This window comes from Ipomoea nil, unplaced genomic scaffold (genome assembly GCF_001879475.1).
Source record: "Ipomoea nil cultivar Tokyo-kokei standard unplaced genomic scaffold, Asagao_1.1 scaffold1570, whole genome shotgun sequence".
NCBI classification, from domain to species: domain Eukaryota; kingdom Viridiplantae; phylum Streptophyta; class Magnoliopsida; order Solanales; family Convolvulaceae; genus Ipomoea; species Ipomoea nil.
Window position 1 is genome coordinate 183,803 of NW_017617998.1, and position 21,374 is coordinate 205,176.

A 21,374-nucleotide genomic window follows, 5' to 3' on the forward strand; every position below is an offset into this window, starting at 1 on the left:
AGATTAGATCTTTGATTTTCATGTATCTTCTCAATACAATATGTTCAAGGTGATTAAGATGATGAACTTGAGAAGAATCACTACTGCTTAAACGAAAGGACACTGTGATCACACTGTTGTGGGAAAAACTATAAAGAGCGTCATTGAAGTGGACTGCATCAGAGTGGGCTCTCCAAGTGAAGGGATTTCATTGGACTTCTGTATGCATGGCTCTCCATCTTCAACAATCCACTAAACCGGTGTAGAATGGGTATGTACCTTGTGTGGGGCACTTGGGTAAGATTGTTGTATATCTACCTTTGTACATTGGATTACGATTTAGTAGATTGGACGCCTATGTGATCGTCCCCCAGACGTAGATACACACTGTATCGAACTAGGTAAATATTCTTTGTCGTTGGGTGTGTACTCTTATATTTCTGTTACATCTTCTCCACTATTTATTATTACTGACTGACTTCGTAACTGAATCAATCAGTAATCTTTGACAGTTGATTAATTCTGTTAATCTATCTAAAAAGAGAATATGCAAAATTACATCCAACACTAAACAAAACGCATGGTGAAAAGAATCACACCACTTATAAAGTGATCTCCATCTAATATGGTCCTTTACTGCTAATGTAATTATTGATTGCCAATGTGAATGCGAATGGTTTCGTGGTGTAGTTGGTTATCACGTCAGTTTAACACACTTAAGGTCTCCGCCGGTTCAAGTCCGGCCGAGGCCAATAATGTTAAATTTTCTATTTGAAAAATTTATTTCACTAAAAAATTGATTTTTTAATCAAGATTCATCTAATCAGATTATTAGAAAGTTTTTCTTTCTTGTCCATTTTTTTTTCCTAAATATGATACTACTCAGCTTGCTGAATCAATTTTTGTTCTCATCTATCTCGTTTTGTTCCCATTCTCACAAGCTAAAAATAAAAAAAGGTAGCTCAGGCCTGAGTCATGTTGGATCCATTTTGATGTTTGGAGTTGGAGATATAAAAAGACACAGACAAAAAAATGATTTCTCAAACACTAAACAAAACGCATGGGGAAAAGCATTACACCACTAATAATGTGATCTCCATCTAATATGGTCCTTTGCTGGTAACTTAATTATTGATTGCCAATGTGAATGCGAATGGTTTTATGGTGTAGTTGGTTATCACGTCAGTTTAACACACTTAAAGTCTCCGGTTCAAGTCCGGCCGAGGCCAATAATGTTAAATTTGCTGTTTGCAAAATTTATTTCACTAAAAAATTGATTTTTTAATCAGGATTCATCTAATCAGATTAGCTGAATCTGTTTTTGTTATCATATATCTCGTTTCGTTCCCATTCTCAGAAGCTAAATATAAAATAGTGTAGCTCAGGCCTGAGTCATGTTGGATTCATTTTGATGTTTGGAGTTGGAGATATAAAAACACACAGAAAAAATAAATGATTTCTCCAACACTAAACAAAACACATGGGGAATAGCATCACACCACTGAGAAAGTAATCTCCATCTAGTATGGTCGTTTGCTGGTAACATAATTATTTGTTGCCAATGTGAATGCTAATGGTTTTGTGGTGTAGTTGGTTATCACGTCAGTCTAATACATTGAAGGTCTCTGGTTCAAGTTCGGGCGAAGCCAATAATGTTGAATATTCCGTTTCCTAAATTTATTTCAATAAAAAAATTATTTTTTAATCAAGATTCATCTAATCAGTTGATTAGAAAGTTTTTCTTTCTCATCCATTTTTTTTCCTGAATATGATAACACTCAACTTGCTGAATCAATTTTTATTATCATCTATCTCGTTTCGTTCCCATTCTCACAAGCTAAAAATAAAATTGTGTAGCTCAGGCCTGAGTCATGTTGGATCCATTTTGATGTTTGGAGTTGGAGATATAAAAACACACACAAAAAATAAATGATTTCTCCAACACTAAACAAAACCATGGGGAAAAGCATCACACCACTGATAAAGTGATCTCCATCTAATATGGTCCTTTACTGGTAAAGTAATTAATTATTGTCAATGTGAACGTAAATGGTTTTGTGGTGCGGTTGGTTATCACGTTAGTCTAACACTCTGAAGGTCTCCGGTTAATGTCCGGGTGAAGCCAATAATGTTAAATTTTTCGTTTGCAAAATTTATTTCAATAAAAAAACTGATTTTTTAATCAAGATTCATCTAATCAGATTATTAGAAAGTTTTTCTTTTTCAACCTTTTTTTTTTTTGTTCTGAATATGATACTACTCAATTAGCTGAATTAATTTTTGTTCTCATCTATCTAGTTTCGTTCCCATTCTCACAAGCTAAAAAGAAAATTGGGTAGCTCAGGCCTGAGTCATGTTGGATCCATTTTGATGTTTGGAGTTGGAGATATAAAAAGACACAGAGAAAAAAATGATTTCTCCAACACTAAACAACACGCATGGGGAAAAGCGTCACACCACTGATAAAGTGATCTCCATCTAATATGGTCCTTTGCCGGTAACTTAATTAGTGATTGCCAATGTGAATGCGAATGGTTTTGTGGTGTAGTTGGTTATCACGTCAGTTTAACATACTTAAGGTCAACGCCGGTTCAAGTCCGGCCGAGGCCAATAATGTTAAATTTGCTATTTGAAAAATTTATTTCACTAAAAAATTGATTTTTTAATCAAGATTCATCTAATCAGATTATTAGAAAGTTTTTCTTTCTTGTCCATTTTTTTTCCTGAATATGATACTACTCAACTTGCTGAATCAATTTTTGTTCTCATCTATCTCGTTTTGTTCCCATTCTCACAAGCTAAAAATAAAAAAAGGTAGCTCAGGCCTGAGTCATGTTGGATCCATTTTGATGTTTTGAGCTGGAGATATAAAAAGACAGAGAAAAAAAATGATTTCTCAAACACTAAACAAAACGCATGGGGAAAAACATCACACCACTGATAATGTGATCTCCATCTAATATGGTCCTTTGCTGGTAACTTAATTATTGATTGCCAATGTGAATGCGAATGGTTTTGTGGTGTAGTTGGTTATCACGTCAGTTTAACACACTTAAGGTCTCCGGTTCAAGTCCGGCCGAAGCCAATAATGTTAAATTTTCCGTTTGCAAAATTTATTTCACTAAAAATTCAGTTTTTAATCAAGATTCATCTAATCAGATTATTAGAAAGTTTTTCTTTCTCAACCTTTTTTTTTTTTTTTTTTGTTCTGAATATGATACTACTCAACTTGCTGAATCAATTTTTGTTCTCATCTATCTCGTTTCGTTCCCATTCTCACAAGCTAAAAATAATATAGGGTAGCTCAGGCCTGAGTCATATTGGATCCATTTTGATGTTTGGAGTTCGAGATATAAAAAGACACAGAGAAAAAAATGATTTCTCCAACACTAAACAAAACGGATGGGGAAAAGCATCACACCACTGATAATGTGATCTCAATCTAATATGGTCCTTTGCTGGTAACTTAATTATTGATTGCCAATGTGAATGCGAATGGTTTTGTGGTGAAGTTGGTTATCACGTCAGTTTAACACACTTAAGGTCTCCGGTTCAAGTTCGGCCGAGGCCAATAATTTAAAATTTGCTGTTTGCAAAATTTATTTCACTAAAAAATTGATTTTTTAATCAAGATTCATCTAATCAGATTATTAGAAAGTTTTTCTTTCTCATCCATTTTTTTTTCCTGAATATGATACCACTCAACTTGCTGAATCAATTTTTGTTATCGTCTATCTCGTTTCGTTCCCATTCTCACAAGCTAAAAATAAAATAGTGTAGCTCAGGCCTTGATGTTATCACATCCGTGCTTGTTTTTATAATTATTTTGAATCATCACAGTAATTAAGTTCTTTAATTTTGCTTATTTAATACATGTTTTCCTTGCTATTATCATTTAATTATGATTCGCACTTGTTTTGAATGTTTTACGGTGTTTGTTAGTGTTTTTGAACCATTTTAGGTCAAAGATATGAGTAAGGGGAGTTCAAGGATGACTTTGGAGCAATTTTGGACAAATTTGGGACCCAGAGGACTCGACGCGTCAATTCAATTTCAACTTCCAATTCAATTTCAATTTCCAATTCAATTTCAATTTCCAAAGCTTTATTTAAGTTTCCAAAATCAAAAAATTAGAAAATATTCCAATTAAGTGGGACGGAAATTTCTTATTTAATTTAGGAATATTTCAATTCCGTTTCAGCTTTATACCTTCTATAAAATCCCACCTTCCTCAACCCTAATAGGAAGATTTGGAGACAGAGATTTTTAGAGTTCTTTGTATACAAGAAAGAGAGAAATCAAGAGCCTCAAGTTGTCTTTGGAAGCAAGGACGAAGCCAAGGAGATTTGGGAGAATCGCTTGGTCAATTCTTGTACTCTTTTGATGATTTGTAATTCTTTATTTATATTTGCTATGTATAATTTAGCCATGCTTGGCTAAATTCCTGATGGATTTTTGAGTGAATTTGTTTATAAACCTATGTGCCTAGTTCGTTAATTTCTTAATATATTTATGTTTAGTTTTATGATTTGTGTTGCAATCTTGTTTTTAACCTGTTGTTGTTGGTAATTAAAGGCCTAAATTACTAGCTTCATAGTCATATTTGTGTCACCAATGGGAATTGGGGCATAAATTAGGGCACACACGATTGCACCTAATGGTTGGACCTTGGGAAAGGGGAACTTATTAGGGGAAGTTTATTCTAGATTGTTGCTCATCGGGAGATGGTAGTAATTAGGAATAATTGAATGCTGATCTTCGATCTTATCGGGTGTTTAAGCCACGGGAGTGGAAATTCACTAGGAATAGAGATTACAGGAGTAATTCGATTCCACTTTGCATTCCCACACAGATCTTAATTCCAAACCAAATATTACAAACGTTAATTGGCACTAGGTGATTAAACATTGTGATCCCAAGAATCCTGTTTTGCTCTATTGTCTACAAAACCTTGTTACTTATTTTATTTTGCTTGTTATTTTATGCAACCAACCAACCTTCAAGTTTCGACCAGACTAGTTCTAATGAGTTAGCGAGTAACTAGTTATTAGTATCCCATCTCCTTGTGGTTCGACTACCTGAATACTCCGGGTATCATTTGTTTGCCCCAAATTACCGTAACCAAATTGGCGCCGTTGCTGGGGAGGTGGCGTTACGTACTGACATTAGTGAAAGTCTTACTTTAGGAGTCTAGTCCATTTATTTTATTTTATTTTATTTTATTTATTTTCTAACCCATAACAAGTTCCTTGTTCTTGAAGTGTGATTTTGCTTTGAATCTAAGAACTTGGCTTTGTATGCGTACACGATCTTTTGGGAAAGAAGGATTATTACCTTTGAATCTTGAGATTGAGAAAAAAGCCAAGTTTCTTAGAAAACAAACTAGGATGGCACAGGTACAAGAAAACCAAGTTGAAGGGAGATCAATGTCTGACTACCTTGCTCCGGATGTTGAGGAGCATGGTAGCATCAATATTCCAAATGTGGAGGCCAATAACTTTGCGATCAATCCGGCCATACTCAGCATGGCTGCGACGGGTCGATTTGGAGGGATACCCACGGAAGATCCCAATGCTCACACCACCAAGTTCCTACGACTTTGTGGCACTTTCAAGATGAATGGAGTCACTCAAGATGCTGTCAGACTTAGGCTTTTCCTCTTTACACTGAAGGACAGGGCTGAAGATTGGTTATCCTCACATCAAGATAACCATTTTGACACTGGGGAAAAATTACATGGAGAATTTTTGAAGAAGTTCTATCCTGTCTCCAAAACTCAAAGGATGAGAAGGGCAATTCAAAACTTTAAGCAACTGGCAACTGAGTCCCTCACTGAGTCTTGGGAGAGATTTAAGGAATTGAAGAGGCAATGTCCACACCATGGATTTCAAAGTTGGGATTTGATGATGTCTTTCTATGAAGGATTGCTTGATAATTCTAGGATTTTGGTGGATGCTTCTTCGGGTGGTTCGTTCACGATTCTAGAGCCAACACAAGCTGAGGAACTATTGGAGAAAATTGCTATGAATGGATCTACTTGGTACACGGAGAAGTCTCCACAAAAGCTTGTAGGAGAAATTCATAATGCGGGGCAATTAACCGATTTGTCAACAAAGTTGGATAATGTGGTTTCCATGGTTCAAAAACTTGCCCAAATCACCATCCAAAATCACAATGTGAGTCATGTTTCTAACTCTCCTACTCTTGGTCGAGTTTTGATGTGTGAACTTTGTGGTGGTGGACATAAGTCAGGGGATTGTCTCGACGAGTTAAATTCTCAAACCTCTATGGAGCAAGTTAATATGGTGGGATATAATAGGCCTCATCAACAGTCTTTCCAACCTCAAGGGACCTACCATCCTAATAATTCAAGGAACCATCCCGGTTTTTCATGGAGCAACCCAATGGGAGCTGCCAACCCTCAACACTTTGTTAATAGAGGTCCTCTGGGTTTTCAAGGTACTCAAGTTCAATCTAAATTTCCCGTTTCAGAGGCCCCACCACAATCGAGTATGGAAGTATTGTTGGAAAAATTGATAAAAGGTCCGTTAGAGATTACAGAAAGGATGGATAAGATGGATGCTCGCCAAAATATGGTTGAAAAGCAATTAGCAAATCAACCTTCTATATCAAGTACTATAGTCACAGGGAAGTTGCCAGCTATGCCTGAAAATCCAAGGGAGCATGTAAATGCAATTGTTACAAGGAGTGGCAAAGTACTTGAAGAGCCACCTTTTCCAATCAAAGCATCAATTCCTAAAAAGACAGTTCAGGAGAAGATTGAAGAAATACTTGATGGTATAGAAGATGAGCCAATTGTTGTGCAAAATAATCCACAAGTTCAAAAGGAAGTAGAGAAGCCCGTGAGAAGGTATGTATCACCATTGCCTTTTCCTCAAAAATTTGAAACAACGAAAGAAAGTAGGTGGAAAAAGTTTTTGGAGATTGTTGAGAGTTTGAAAGTTTCAGTTCCCTTACTTGATTTGCTTTCACAAGTTCCCTCTTATGGAAAATTTTTGAAAGAGATTCTAGCTAAGAAAAAGAAATATGGGGAACGAGAGATGGTAGCTGTGGCACAAGAATATCGAGCGTTGACCCCAGGAATTGGGAGGAATATACCTAAGCATAGAGATCCGGGGAAGTTCACAATTCCTTGTGTGATTGGAGGCCGACCTTTAAAGGGATCCCTTTGCGATTTAGGAGCCAATGTGAGTGTTATGCCTCTTACTCTTTGTCAAGGGTTAGGGTTGGGAGAACCAAAACCAATCCAATTCACTTTAGAAATGATGGATAGATCCATCGTAAAGCCTATTGGAAGTCTTGAAGATGTCCCAGTTCGTGTGGCCAAGTATTTTGTGCCTTGTGATTTTATTGTGATAGATGTCCAAAAGAACCCAGACGTTCCACTCATTTTGGGGAGACCCTTCCTAGCCACTATTGGAGCAATGATTGATGCAAGGAAAGGGTCCATGATTTTTTACTTTGGGGAGGAAAAGGTGGAATTTAATGTTCTTGATGAGACAAAAATCATTGATTGCAAGTGAATTTTGCACATCGACCCTACTCTCAAGGTGACACATGATGAGTATTTGCATTTGAATAGTCTATGGGGTGATGAGGTCAAACTCGCGGATCAACCAGGATGAGCACTCCATAACCAGGTTAGGTCGAGCTAGCGACGTTAAACTTAGCGCTTCATGGGAGGCACCCCATGTTATCTTTTATTTCTTTCATATTTATTGCTTTCTAGATTCGTTTTATTTAGTTTTATTGCTTTCTAGTTCGTGATTATTTTATTGCTTTTTAGTTTTCTCTTTTCACTTGTTCTACTTTTCTTTTGTTTTGCATCAGGGACGATGCAAAGTTTTAAGTGTGAGGGGGAGGAGTCATTAATTTGGGGATATTTCTAAAATTTTAAAAATTTTTGCTTTTGCTTGGATGACTCATATGCTATTTTTGGTGAATAAGTTACTTGTCTTAGCATGCAGTTACAATTACTCTCTCTTGTTGGTTTGTGGTTTGTTTTAGTGGTGCTTGCTGCATCTCAATTTGTGATGGATGATTTGAGGTGTAACACATATTTGATCTATTCCCTTGCCAATAGCTTTGTTAACCACTTAATAATTGGATTATTTCTTGATCTTGTGTTTTGCATTGCTAGTGAAGGCCTATGTGAGATTCCGGTCATGGGTGTTTTGCTAGAACTTGCCTCATTACTCCCTAAGTGATGTCTAAGTTTTGCGTGTTTTGAAGTGATTTAGGCCATTTTTGTTTAGCCATAGCCTTTAAACCTGTCCCTATATATATTTTTATCCTTCGTGTCCCCATTGTGCCTTTTGTTTGTTCAAATAAGTGCTAAGCACTTATCCCCTCTTTGTGACTGCTTTTCTTTGATTTACCCCATTATTATAACCCTGAGCCCTTGGCCAAATATTTCCCTTCCTCCCTTGAGAGAATGAAACTTTTATCTTTATCTTTTTTGTAAGAAGAGTTTTTATGGAGTTGTGCTACGAAAAAAAAAAAAAAAAAAAAAAGATTGAAAGTTTTTGAATTTGGATCCCCACTTTACCAAAAAGTTGCTAAAAGAAATTTTCTCCTTAAAATTTTGATTATCTCATCTCTTCCAAATTTTGAAAAGTTTAGATAAATTGTGACATTCTCTCTTTTTGATTAATTTTTCCATACCACTTCTTTGTTAGCTATCACCCGTAGCCCCATTACAAGCTAAATAAAGTCCTATTTGATCTTAGCATGAATTCTTAGATTTGATCTAGGGGAGTATGAAGGGCAAGCCTATGGGATCTCATTCATGAGCCGCATAATCTCAACTGAGTACTTGTACACACTTGATCCTCACACACTTTAAATTCTTGGTGCTTGGTTATTGGCTTGGAAATGGGTCTCTTATGTGCCAAACTAATTTGATTCTTGAAGCTTGTTGTTTTGTAGCAGGTGGGTTGGTGGTTTGAAAGGTTGTGCAAGAGAGAGCATGAGTAATTTGTATGTTTTGACTTGTGATTTTATTCCTTAGTTTTGCTTGAGGACAAGCAAAGGCTTAAGTGTGAGGGGGTGATGTTATCACATCTGTGCTTGTTTTTATAATTACTTTGAATCATCACAGTAATTAAGTTCTTTAATTTTGCTTATTTAATACATGTTTTCCTTGCTATTATCATTTAATTATGATTCGCACTTGTTTTGAATGTTTTACGGTGTTTGTTAGTGTTTTTGAACCATTTTAGGTCAAAGATATGAGTAAGGGGAGTTCAAGGATGACTTTGGAGCAATTTTGGACAAGTTCGGGACCCAGAGGACTCGACGCGTCGAAAATTTCCAGAATGTTTTATGATCGAGACCAGCAGGTCTCGACGCGTCGAGACTTGGCTCGACGCGTCGAGCGAAGCACGAAGTCGCCAGCTTAATTACAAAAGGGCGTTGGCTTCAGCATCTTCAACGTCCAATTCAATTTCAATTTCCAATTCAATTTCAATTTCCAAAGCTTTATTTAAGTTTCCAAAATCAAAAATTAGAAAATATTCCAATTAAGTGGGACGGCAATTTCTTATTTAATTTAGGAATATTTCAATTCCGTTTCAGCTTTATACCTACTATAAAATCCCACCTTCCTCAACCCTAATAGGGAGATTTGGAAACAGAGATTTTTAGAGTTCTTTGTATACAAGAAAGAGAGAAATCAAGAGCCTCAAGTTGTCTTTGGAAGCAAGGAGGAAGCCAAGGAGATTTGGGAGAATCGCTTGGTCAATTCTTGTACTCTTTTGATGATTTGTAATTCTTTATTTATATTTGCTATGTATAATTTAGCCATGCTTGGCTAAATTCCTTAGGGATTTTTGGGTGAATTTGTTTATAAACCTATGTGCCTAGTTCGTTAATTTCTTAATATATTTATGTTTGGTTTTATGATTTGTGTTGCAATCTTATTTTTAACCTGTTGTTGTTGGTAATTAAAGGCTTAAATTACTAGCTTCATAGTCATATTTGTGTCACCGATGGGAATTGGGGCATAAATTAGGGCACACACGATTGCACCTAATGGTTGGACCTTGGGAAAGGGGAACTAATTAGGGGAAGTTTATTCTAGATTGTTGCTCATCGGGAGATGGTAGTAATTAGGAATAATGGAATGCTGATCTTCGATCTTATCGGGTGTTTAAGCCACGGGAGTGGAAATTCACTAGGAATAGAGATTACGGGAGTAATTCGATTCCACTTTGCATTCCCACACAGATCTTAATTCCAAACCAAATATTACAAACGTTAATTGGCACTAGGTGATTAAACATTGTGATCCCAAGAATCCTGTTTTGCTCTATTGTCTACAAAACCTTGTTACTTATTTTATTCTGCTTGTTATTTTATGCAACCAACCAACCTTCAAGTTTCGACCAGACTTGTTCTAATGAGTAAGCGAGTAACTAGTGATTAGTACCCCATCTCCTTGTGGTTCGACTACCTGAATACTCCGGGTATCATTTGTTTGCCCCAAATTACCGTAACCAGGCCTAAATCATGTTGGATCCATTTTGATGTTTGGAGTTGGAGATATAAAAACACACAGAAAAAATAAATGCTTTCTCCAACACTAAACAAAACGCATGGGGAAAAGCATCACACCACTGATAAAGTGATCTCCATCTAATATGGTCCTTTACTGGTAACGTAATTATTGATTGCCAATGTGAACGTAAATGGTTTTGTTGTGCAGTTGGTTATCACGTTAGTCTAACACTCTGAAGGTCTCCGGTTCATGTCCAGGTGAAGCCAATAATGATAAATTTGCCGTTTGCAAAATTTATTTCACTAAAAAAATTGATTTTTAACTCAAGATTCATCTAATCAGATTATTAGAAAGTTTTTCTTTTTCAACCTTTTTTTTTTGTTCTGAATATGATACTACTCAACTAGTTGAATTAATTTTTGTTCTCATCTATCTCGTTTCGTTCCCATTCTCACAAGCTAAAAATAAAATTGGGTAGCTTAGGCCTGATTCATGTTGGATCCATTTTGATGTTTGGAGTTGGAGATATAAAAAGACACAGAGAAAAAAATGATTTCTACAACACTAAACAACACGCATGGGGAAAAGCATCACACCACTGATAATGTGATCTCCATCTAATATGGTCCTTTGCTGGTAACTTAATTAGTGATTGCCAATGTGAATGTGAATGGTTTTGTGGTGTAGTTGGTTATCACGTCAGTTTAATACACTTAAGGTCTCCGGTTCAAGTCCGGCCGAGGCCAATGATGTTAAATTTGCTGTTTGCAAAATTTATTTCACTAAAAAATTGATTTTTTAATCAAGATTCATCTAATCAGATTATTAGAAAAATTTTCTTTCTCGACCTTTTTTTTTTCCTGAATATGATAACACTCAACTTGCTGAATCAATTTTTGTTATCAACTATCTCGTTTCGTTCCCATTCTCACAAGCTAAATATAAAATAGTGTAGCTCAGACCTGAGTCATGTTGGATCCATTTTGATGTTTTGAGTTGGAGATATAAAAACACACAGAAAAAATAAATGATTTCTCCAACACTAAACAAAACGCATGGGGAAAAGCATCACACCACTGATAAAGTGATCTCATTCTAATATGGTCCTTTGCTGGTAACGTAATTATTAATTATCAATGTAAATGTTAATGGTTTTGTGGTGGAGTTGGTTATCACGTCTGTCTAACACATTGGAGGTCTCCGGTTCAAGTCCGGGCGAAGCCAAGAATGTTCAATTTATTTCACTAAAAAATTGATTTTTTAATCAAGATTTATCTAATCAGATTGTTAGAAAGTTTTTCTTTCTTGTCCATTTTGTTTTCTGAATACGATACTACTCAACTTGCTGAATCAATTTTTGTTATCATCTATCTCATTTCGTTCCCATCCTCACAAGCTAAAAATAAAATAGTGTAGCTCAGGCCTGAGTCGTGTTGGATTCATTTTGATGTTTGGAGTTGGAGATATAAAAACACACAGAAAAAAAATGATTTCTCCAACACTAAACAAAACGCATGGTGAAAAGAATCACACCACTGATAATGTGATCTCCATCTAATATGGTCCTTTACAGCTAATGTAACTATTGATAGCCAATGTGAATGCGAATGGTTTCGTGGTGGAGTTGGTTATCACGTCAGTCAAACACACTTAAGGTTTCCGGTTCATGTCCGGCGGAAGCCAATAATGTTAAATTTGCTGTTTGCAAAATTTATTTCACTAAAAAATTAATTTTTTAATCAAGATTCATCTAATCAGATTATTAGAAAGTTTTTCTTTCTCATCCATTTTTTTTTTTTTGCTGAATATGATAATAATCAACTTGCTGAATCAATTTTTGTTATCATCTGTCTCGTTTCGTTCCCATTCTCAAAAGCTAAAAGTAAATAGTGTAGCTTTGGCTTGAGTCATGTTGGATCCACTTTGATGTTTGGAGTTGGAGATATAAAAACACACCGAAAAAATAAATGATTTCTCCAACACTAAACAAAACGCATGGGGAAAAGCATCACACCACTGATATAGTGATCTCCATCTAATATGGTGGTCCTTTACTGGTAATGTAATTATTGATTGCCAATGTGAATGTAAATGGTTTTGTGGTGTAGTTGGTTTTCACGTCAGTCTAACTCTCTAAAGGTCTCTGGTTCAAGTCCGGGTGAAGCAAATAATGTTAAATTTGCCGTTTGCAAAATTTATTTCACTAAAAAATTGATTTTTTAATCAAGATTCATCTAATCAGATTATTAGAAAGTTTTTTTTTTTAAACCTTTTTTTTTGTTCTGAATATGATACTACTCAACATGCTGAATTAATTTTTGTTCTCATTTATGTCGTTGCGTTCCCATTCTCACAAGCTAAAAATAAAATTGGATAGCTCAGGCCTGAGTCGTGTTGGATCCATTTTGATGTTTGGAGTTGGAGTTATAAAAAGTCACAGAGAAAAAAATGATTTCTCCAACACTAAACAACACGCATGGGGAAAAGCATAACACCAATGATAATGTGATCTCCATGTAATATTGTCCTTTGCTGGTAACTTAATTAGTGATTGCCAATGTGAATGCGAATGGTTTTGTGGTGTAGTTGGTTATCACGTCAGGTCTCCGGTTCAAGTCCGGCCGAGACCAATAATGTTAAATTTGCCGTTTGTAAAATTTATTTCACTAAAAAATTGATTTTTTAATCAAGATTCATCTAATCAGATTATTATAAAGTTTTTCTTTCTCAACCTTTTTTTTTGTTCTGAATATGATACTACACAACTTGTTGAATTAATTTTTGTTCTCATCTATCTCGTTTCGTTCCCATTCTCAAAAGCTAAAAATAAAATAGGGTCGCTCAGGCCTGAGTCATGTTGGATCCATTCTGATGTTTGGAGTTGGAGATATAAAAACACACAGAAAAAAAAATGATTTCGCCAACACTAAATAAAACGCATGGGGAAAAGCAACCCACCACTGATAACGTGATCTCCATCTAATGTGGTCCTTTGCTAGTAACGTAATTATTGATTGCCAATGTGAACGCTAATGGTTTTGTGGTGTAGTTGGTTATCACGTCAGTCTAACATACTGAAGGACTCCGGTTTAAGTCCGGGCGAAGCCAATTATGTTAAATTTGCCGTTTCAAAAATTTATTTCACTAAAAAATTGATTTTTTATTCAAGATTCATCTAATCAGTTTTTTAGAAAGTTTTTCTTTCTCATCGTTTTTTTTTTTCTGAATATGATAACACTCAACTTGCTGAATCAATTTTTGTTATCATCTATCTCGTTTCGTTCCCATTCTCACAAGCTAAAAATAAAATAGAGTCGCTCAAGCCTGAGTCATGTTGGATCCATTCTGATGTTTGGAGTTGGAGATATAAAAACACACAGAAAAAATAAATGATTTCTCCAACACTAAACAAAACGCATGGGGAAAAGGATCACACCACAGATAAAGTGATCTCCATCTAATATGGTCCTTTACTGGTAACGTAATTATTGATTGCCAATGTGAACATAAATGGTTTTGTGGTGTAGTTGGTTATCACGTCAGTCTAACACTCTGAAGGTCTCCGGGTGAAGCCAATAATGTTAAATTTGCCGTTTTCAAAAGCTATTTCACTAAAGAATTGATTTTTTTAATCAAGATTCGTCTAATCAGATTATTAGAAAGTTTTTCTTTTTCAAACATTTTTTTTGTTCTGAATATGATACTACTCAACTTGCTGAATTAATTTTTTTTTTCTCATCTATCTCGTTCCGTTCCCATTCTCACAAGCTAAAAATAAAATAGGGTACCTCAGGCCTGAGTCATGTTGGATCCATTTTGATGTTTGGAGTTGGAGATGTAAAATCACACAGTAAAAAAAAAAATGATTTCTCCAACACTAAACAAAACGCATGGTGAAAAGCATCACACCACTGATAAAGTGATCTCCATCTAATATGGTCCGTTGCTGGTAACATAATTATTGATTGCCAATGTGAACGCAAATGGTTTTGGGGTGTGCTTGGTTATCACGTTAGTCTAACACACTGAAGGTCTTCGGTTCAAATCCGGGCGAAGCCAATAATATTAAATTTTCCGTTTCCAAAATTTATTTCACTAAAAAATTGATTTTTTTAATCAAGATTCATCTAATCAGATTATTAGAAAGTTTTTCTTTCTCATCCTTTTGTTTTTCCTTGAATATGATAACACTCAACTTGCAGAATCAATTTTTGTTATCATCTATCTCGTTTCGTTCCCATTCTCATAAGCTAAAAATAAAAAAGTGTAGCTTAGGCCTGAGTCGTGTTGGATCCATTCTGATGTTTGGAGTTGGAGTTATAAAAACACACAGAAAAAAAATGATTTCTCCAACACTAAACAAAACGCATGGGGAAAAGCATCACACCACTGATAAAGTGATCTCCATCTAATATGATCTTTGCTGGTAACGTAATTATTAATTGCCAATGTGAACGCTAATGGTTTTGTGGTGTATTTGGTTATCACGTCAATCTAACACACTGAAGGTCTCCGGTTCAAGTCCGGGCAAAGCCTCTAATGTTAAATTTATTTCACTAAGAAATTAATTTTTTAATCAAGATTCATATAATTAGATTATTAGAAAGTTTTTTGTTATGAATAAATTGTAATAGTTTTGATGAGCCAAAGTTAGAGGTTATGGGTTCGAGACTCAGTCTTTACATTCTTGTGTAAGAGATAAAGAAGGGGCTGATAGGGGCAGACTCGGATTATTTTACGAATTAATGTGAAATTCTACTAAAGCCATTCTGGGAATAAAGATTAAATCCAGAAATATTAACTAATGAGTTAATATAGCATAGTGGTACAAGCTTGGAAGATAAATCTGATTGGGCTCGTCATCAAATCCCATTGGAAGCATTACTTGTGCATGCTACAATGTGGACACATGTCATACTAAATTGACTACAAGTTTGGAAGCTTGTGGACATGATAAGAAAGATGCACATGAATTCTTCTACACATCTTCTTAAGGAGAAATGGACGAAGATATAATTTTTACTCAAGCAAGAATCAGCAGAAAATCTTTTGGAAGATTTCATCATTTTGAATCCGTCAAGATAAGGTAATTATTTTTCGGAGAAGATTCAGCTGATGAGCCGATATATATGACTTTTGAAGATTTGTCAGGTGAGGATTATCAAACTCACTGTGGAAGCCCATCTCTTGCATTAAATCACCGCAATGCATGTTGGCAATAATGTGTAGATGATCAAAATGAACGATCAAGATCAACTGATGCTACAACGGTAATATAGCTTCTTCAGCTATATATACCAAGAAGACTTGAAGACATGAAGCAGAGAAGGCAAGGCAATACAAAGAAAAGCAAAAATTCGAAATATCCATTTTTGAGCTTACACGAGAAGATTCTTCAAGTCATTAGAAGAGAAATTTGTTTTCTCTTAAACTTACCTCTACTGTGTGTAGAAAGAGGGTTGAGTGTAGCTTTGTGCAAGACACTACCCTGTTGAGTGTAGCTTTGTGCGAGACACTCGTGAGTGTAGCTTTGTGCGAGACACTCGTGGTTGCTGAGTGTAGCTGTGTGCGAGACACTCGGTGGTACTAAGTGTAGCTGGGTGCAAGACACTTAGTTGGTGTAGGAGTATAGCTTTGTGCAAGATACTCGGGAGTATAGCTTTGTGCGAGATACTCAGGATTGAGTGTAGCTGTGTGCAAAACACTCGGGAAGTGCCTGTGTGCACTTGATTCACTATTTGTATCTGGGTGAACGAGATAGTGAATTTCCTCCTTGGAGTGAAAGGAGAAGAGTGGACTAGGAGGATTACACCACCTATGAACCACTATAAATTGCCTCTCTCTCATTTACTTACTGCCTTATTTATTATTGCATGCATAGTAACCCATTTACTATTCGTCTTATTCATTGGGTTATGTGACTTTACAAGTGCATGCAGACACAATTCCTTTTGGATTCATTCATTGATTCACACGTGACATCACACACATATTGAGTGAACCATCTCTTTAAATATTTTGTTATCTTGCATGTTGAATATTTGACTGACCCATTTTATATACTGTTCGAATTTATTCATCTGGGTCTAGTAGATTTCACGTTTGCATGTGGGCACAAATTTTGCATACTTATTATTTGAGCCTTTGCAAGCATATCCATAATATTGCATGTGATATATCTCTTTGATTTTATGTAACACTTGGTTGTTTTAATTATTCCGCAGCGCATCTAAGTTTCATATCTTGTTACTTAGAGTTGAAATTACCAAAGTGTTATTAATTGTGAAAAAGTTTAAAAAGTCTATTCACCCCCCCCCCTCCCCCTATAGACTTTTTACCACCCTATCGGGACCAACATTTTTCTTTCTCATCCTTTTTTTTTTTTTTTTCTGAATATGATAACATTCAACTTGCTGAATCAATTTTTGTTCTCCTCTATCACGTTTCGTTTCCATTCTCACAAGCTAAAAATAAAATAGGGTAGCTCAGGCCTAAGTTATGTTCGATCCATTTTGATGTTTGGAGTTGGAGATATAAAAACACACAGAAAAAAAAATGATTTCACCAACACTAAACAAAACGCATGGGGAAAAGTAACACAACACTGATAAAGTGATCTCCATCTAATGTGGTCCTTTGCTAGTAACGTAATTATTGATTGCCAATGTGAACGCTAATGGTTTTGTGGTGTAGTTAGTTATCACGTCAGTCTAACATACTGAAGGACTCCGGTTTAAGTCCGAGCGAAGTCAATAATGTTAAATTTCCGGTTTCAAAAATTTATTTCACTAAAAAATTGATTTTTTAATCAAGATTCATCCAATCAGTTTATTAGAAAGTTTTTCTTTCTCATCGTTTTTTTTCTGAATATGATAACACTTAACTTGCTGAATCAATTTTTGTTATCATCTATCTCGTTTCGTTCCCATTCTCACAAGCTAAAAATAAAATAGGGTCGCTCAGGCCTGAGTCATGTTGGATCCATTCTGATGTTTAGAGTTGGAGATATAAAAACACACAGAAAAAATAAATGATTTCTCCAACACTAAACAAAACGCATGGGGAAAAGCATCACACCATTGATAAAGAGATCTCCATCTAATATGGTCCTTTAGTGGTAACGTAATTATTGATTGCCAATGTGAACGCAAATGGTTTTGGGGTGTACTTGTTTATCACGTTAATCTAACACACTGAAGGTCTCCGGTTCAAATCCGGGCGAAGCCAATAATATTAAATTTGTCGTTTCCAAAATTTATTTCACTAAAAAATTGATTTTTTAATCAAGATTCATCTAATCAGATTATTTGAAAGTTTTTCTTTCTCATCCTTTTGTTTTTCCTTGAATATGATAACACTCAACTTGCAGAATCAATTTTTGTTATCATCTATCTCGTTTCGTTCCCATTCTCACAAGCTAAAAATAAAATAGTGTAGCTCAGGCCTGAGTCATGTTGGATCCATTTTGATGTTTGGAGTGGGAGATATAAAAACACCCAGAAAAAAAAATGATTTCTCCAACACTAAACAAAACGCATGGGGAAAAGCATCACACCACTGATAAAGTGATCTCCATCTAATATGATCTTTGCTGGTAACGTAATTATTAATTGCCAATGTGAATGCTAATGGTTTTGTGGTGTATTTGGTTATCACGTCAGTCTAACACACTGAAGGTCTCTGGTTCAAGTCCGGGCGAAGCCAATATTGTTAAATTTGCCGTTCCCAAATTTATTTGACTAAAAAATTGATTTTTTTTAATCAAGATTTATCTAATCAGATTATTAGAAAATTTTTCTTTCTCATCCTTTTTTTTTCTGAATATGATAACACTCAACTTGCTGAATCAATTTTTGTTATCATCTATCTCGTTTCGTTCCTATTCTCACAATCTAAAAATAAAATCGGGTAGCTCAGGCCTGAGACATGTTGGATCCATTTTGATGTTTGGAGTGGGAGATATAAAAACACACAGAAAAAAAATGATTTATCCAACACTAAACAAAACGCAAGGGGAAACCATCACACCATTGATAAAGTGATCTCCATATAATATGGTTCTTTGTTGGTAACGTAATTATTGATTGCAATTGTGAAAACTAATGGTTTTGTGCTGTGGTTAGTTATCACGTCAGTCGACCACACTGAAGGTCTCTGGTTCAAGTCCGGGCGAAGCCAATAATGATAAATTTGTCGTTTCCAAAATTTATTTCACTAAACAATTGATTTTTTAATCAAGATTTATCTAATCAGATTATTAGAAAGTTTTTCTTTCTTGTCCATTTTTTTTTCTCTGAATGTGATACAACTTAACTTGCTGAATCAATTTTTTTTATCATCTATCTGATTTCGTTCCCATTCTCACAAGCTAAAATTAAAATAGAGTTACTTAGGCCTGAGTCATGTTTGATCCATTTCGATGTCTGGAGTTGGAGATATAAAAACACACAGAGAAAAATGAATTCTTCAACACTAAAGAAAACGCAGGGTGAAAAGCATCACACTACTGATAAAGTTATCTTCATCTATTATGGTCCTTTGCTAGTAACGTAATTATTGATTGCCAATGTGAACGCAAATGGTTTTGCGGTGCAATTGGTTAACACGTTAATCTAACACACTAAAGGTCTCCGGTTCAAATCCGGGCAAAGCCAATAATGTTAAATTTGCCGTTTCCAAAATTTATTTCACTAAAAAAATTAATTTTTTAATCAAGATTCATCTAATCAGATTATTAGAAAGTTTTTCTTTCTCATCTTTTTTTCTTTCTGAATATGATACTTCTCAACTTGCTGAATCAATTTTTGTTATCATCTATCTCGTTTTGTTCCCATTCTCACAAGCTAAAAATAAAATAGGGTAGCTCAGACCTGAGTCATGTTGGATCAATTTTGATATTTGGAGTTGGAAATATAAAAGCGCACAAAAAAAATGATTTCTCCAACACGAAACAAAACGCATGGTGAAAAGCATCACACCACTGATAAAATGATCTCCATCTAATATGGTCCTTTACTGCTAATGTAATTATTGATTGCAAATGTTAATGCGAATGGTTTCGTGGTGTAGTTGGTTATCACGTCAGTCTAACACACTGAAGGTTTCTGGTTCATGTTCGGGCGAAGCCAATAATGTTAAATTTGTCGTTAGCAAAATTTATTTCACTAAAAAATTAATTTTTTAATCAAGATTCATCTAATCAGATTACTAGAAAGTTTTTCTTTCTCAACCTTTCTTTTTTGTTCTGAATATGATACTACTCAATTTGCTGAATCAATTTTTGTTATCATCTATCTCGTTTCGTTCGCACTCCCACAAGCTAAAAATAAAATAGGGTCGCCCAGGCCTGAGTCATGTTGGATCCATTTTGATGTTTGGAGTTGGAGATATAAAAACACACAGAAAAAAAAAATGATTTCTCCAGCACTAAACAAAACGCATGGGGAAAAGCTTCACACCACTGATAAAGTGATCTCCATCTAATATGGTCCTTTGCTGGTAACGTAATTATTGATTGCCAATGTGAACGAAAATGGTTTTGTGGTGTAGTTGGTTATCACGTCAGTCTAACACACTGAAGGTCTCCGGTTCAAGTCTGAGCGAAGCCAATAATGTTAAATTTGCCGTTTCAAAATTTATTTTATTAAAAAATTGATTTTTTAATCAAGATTCATCTAATCAGATTATTAGAAAGTTTTTCTTTCTCAACCTTTTTTTTTTTGTCTGAATATGATACTACTCAACTTGCTGAATTAATTTTTGTTCTCATCTGTCTCGTTTTGTTCCCATTCTCACAATCTAAAAATAAAATAGGGTCGCTCAGGCCTGAGTCCTGTTGGATCCATTTGATGTTTGGAGTTGGAGATAAAAAAAACACATAGAAAAAAATGATTTATCCAACACTAAACCAAACGCATGGGAAAAGCATCACACCAATGATAAAGTGATCTCCATCTAATATGGTCCTTTGCTGGTAACGTAATTATTAATCGCAATTGTGAACACTAATGTTTTTATGGTGTAGTTGGTTATCACGTCAGTCTAACACACTGAAGGTCTCCGGTTCAAGTCTAGGCAAAGCCAATAATCTCAAATTTGCCGTTTCTAAATTTTATTTCACTAAAAAATTGCTTTTTTAATCAAGATTTATCTAATCAGATTTTTTGAAACTTTTTCTTTCTTGTCCTCTTTTTTTTTTTTTTTTTTTTTCTGAATGTGATACAACTAAACTTGCTGAATCAATTTTTGTTATCATCTATCTCGTTTCGTTCCTATACTCACATGCTAAAAATAAAATAGGGTAGCTTAGGCCTGAGTCATGTTGGATCCATTTTGATGTTGGGAGTTGGAGATATAAAAACACACAGAAAAAATGAATTCTCCAACACTAAACAAAACGCATGGTGAAAAGCATCACACCATTGATAATGTGATATCCATCTATTATAGTCCTTTGTTGGTAACGTAATTATTGATTGCCAATGTGAACGCAAATGGTTTTGCGGTGTAGTTGGTTATCACGTTATTCTAACACGCTGAAGGTCTCCGGTTCAAATTCGGGCAAAGCGAATAATGTTAAATTTGTCATTTCCAAAATTTTTTTCACTAAAAAATTGATTTTTTAATCAAGATTCATCAAATCAGATTATTAGAAAGTTTTTCTTTCTTATCCTTTTTTTTTCTGAATATGATAACACTCAACTTGCTGAATCAATTTTTGTTATCATCTATCTCGTTTCTTTCCCATTCTCACATGCAAAAAATAAAATAGGGTAGCTCAGGCCTGAGTCATGTTGGATCCATTTTGATGTTTGGAGTTGGAGATATACAAACACACAGAAAAAAATGAATTCTCCAACACTAAACAAAACGCATG

The 21,374-nt window shown here is 35.1% G+C and overlaps 8 non-coding genes across 8 annotated transcripts; all 8 read left to right on the top strand.

Moving 5' to 3' along the window:
* Window positions 1-1,554: 1,554 nt before the first annotated feature.
* Window positions 1,555-1,628, top strand: TRNAI-AAU. Its single transcript has one exon. It is a non-coding gene; the product is annotated as a tRNA-Ile (tRNA).
* An 884-nt stretch (window positions 1,629-2,512) lies between these two features.
* Window positions 2,513-2,589, top strand: TRNAV-AAC. The gene has a single exon. It is a non-coding gene; the product is annotated as a tRNA-Val (tRNA).
* Window positions 2,590-2,990: 401 nt separating this feature from the next.
* TRNAV-AAC lies at window positions 2,991-3,064 on the top strand. The gene has a single exon. It is a non-coding gene; the product is annotated as a tRNA-Val (tRNA).
* Window positions 3,065-11,170: 8,106 nt separating this feature from the next.
* Window positions 11,171-11,244, top strand: TRNAI-AAU. The gene has a single exon. It is a non-coding gene; the product is annotated as a tRNA-Ile (tRNA).
* Window positions 11,245-13,532: 2,288 nt separating this feature from the next.
* On the top strand, window positions 13,533-13,606 carry TRNAV-AAC. The gene has a single exon. It is a non-coding gene; the product is annotated as a tRNA-Val (tRNA).
* Window positions 13,607-14,960: 1,354 nt separating this feature from the next.
* TRNAV-AAC lies at window positions 14,961-15,034 on the top strand. The gene has a single exon. It is a non-coding gene; the product is annotated as a tRNA-Val (tRNA).
* Window positions 15,035-18,128: 3,094 nt separating this feature from the next.
* On the top strand, window positions 18,129-18,202 carry TRNAV-AAC. The gene has a single exon. It is a non-coding gene; the product is annotated as a tRNA-Val (tRNA).
* A 1,830-nt stretch (window positions 18,203-20,032) lies between these two features.
* On the top strand, window positions 20,033-20,106 carry TRNAV-AAC. The gene has a single exon. It is a non-coding gene; the product is annotated as a tRNA-Val (tRNA).
* Window positions 20,107-21,374: the final 1,268 nt, after the last annotated feature.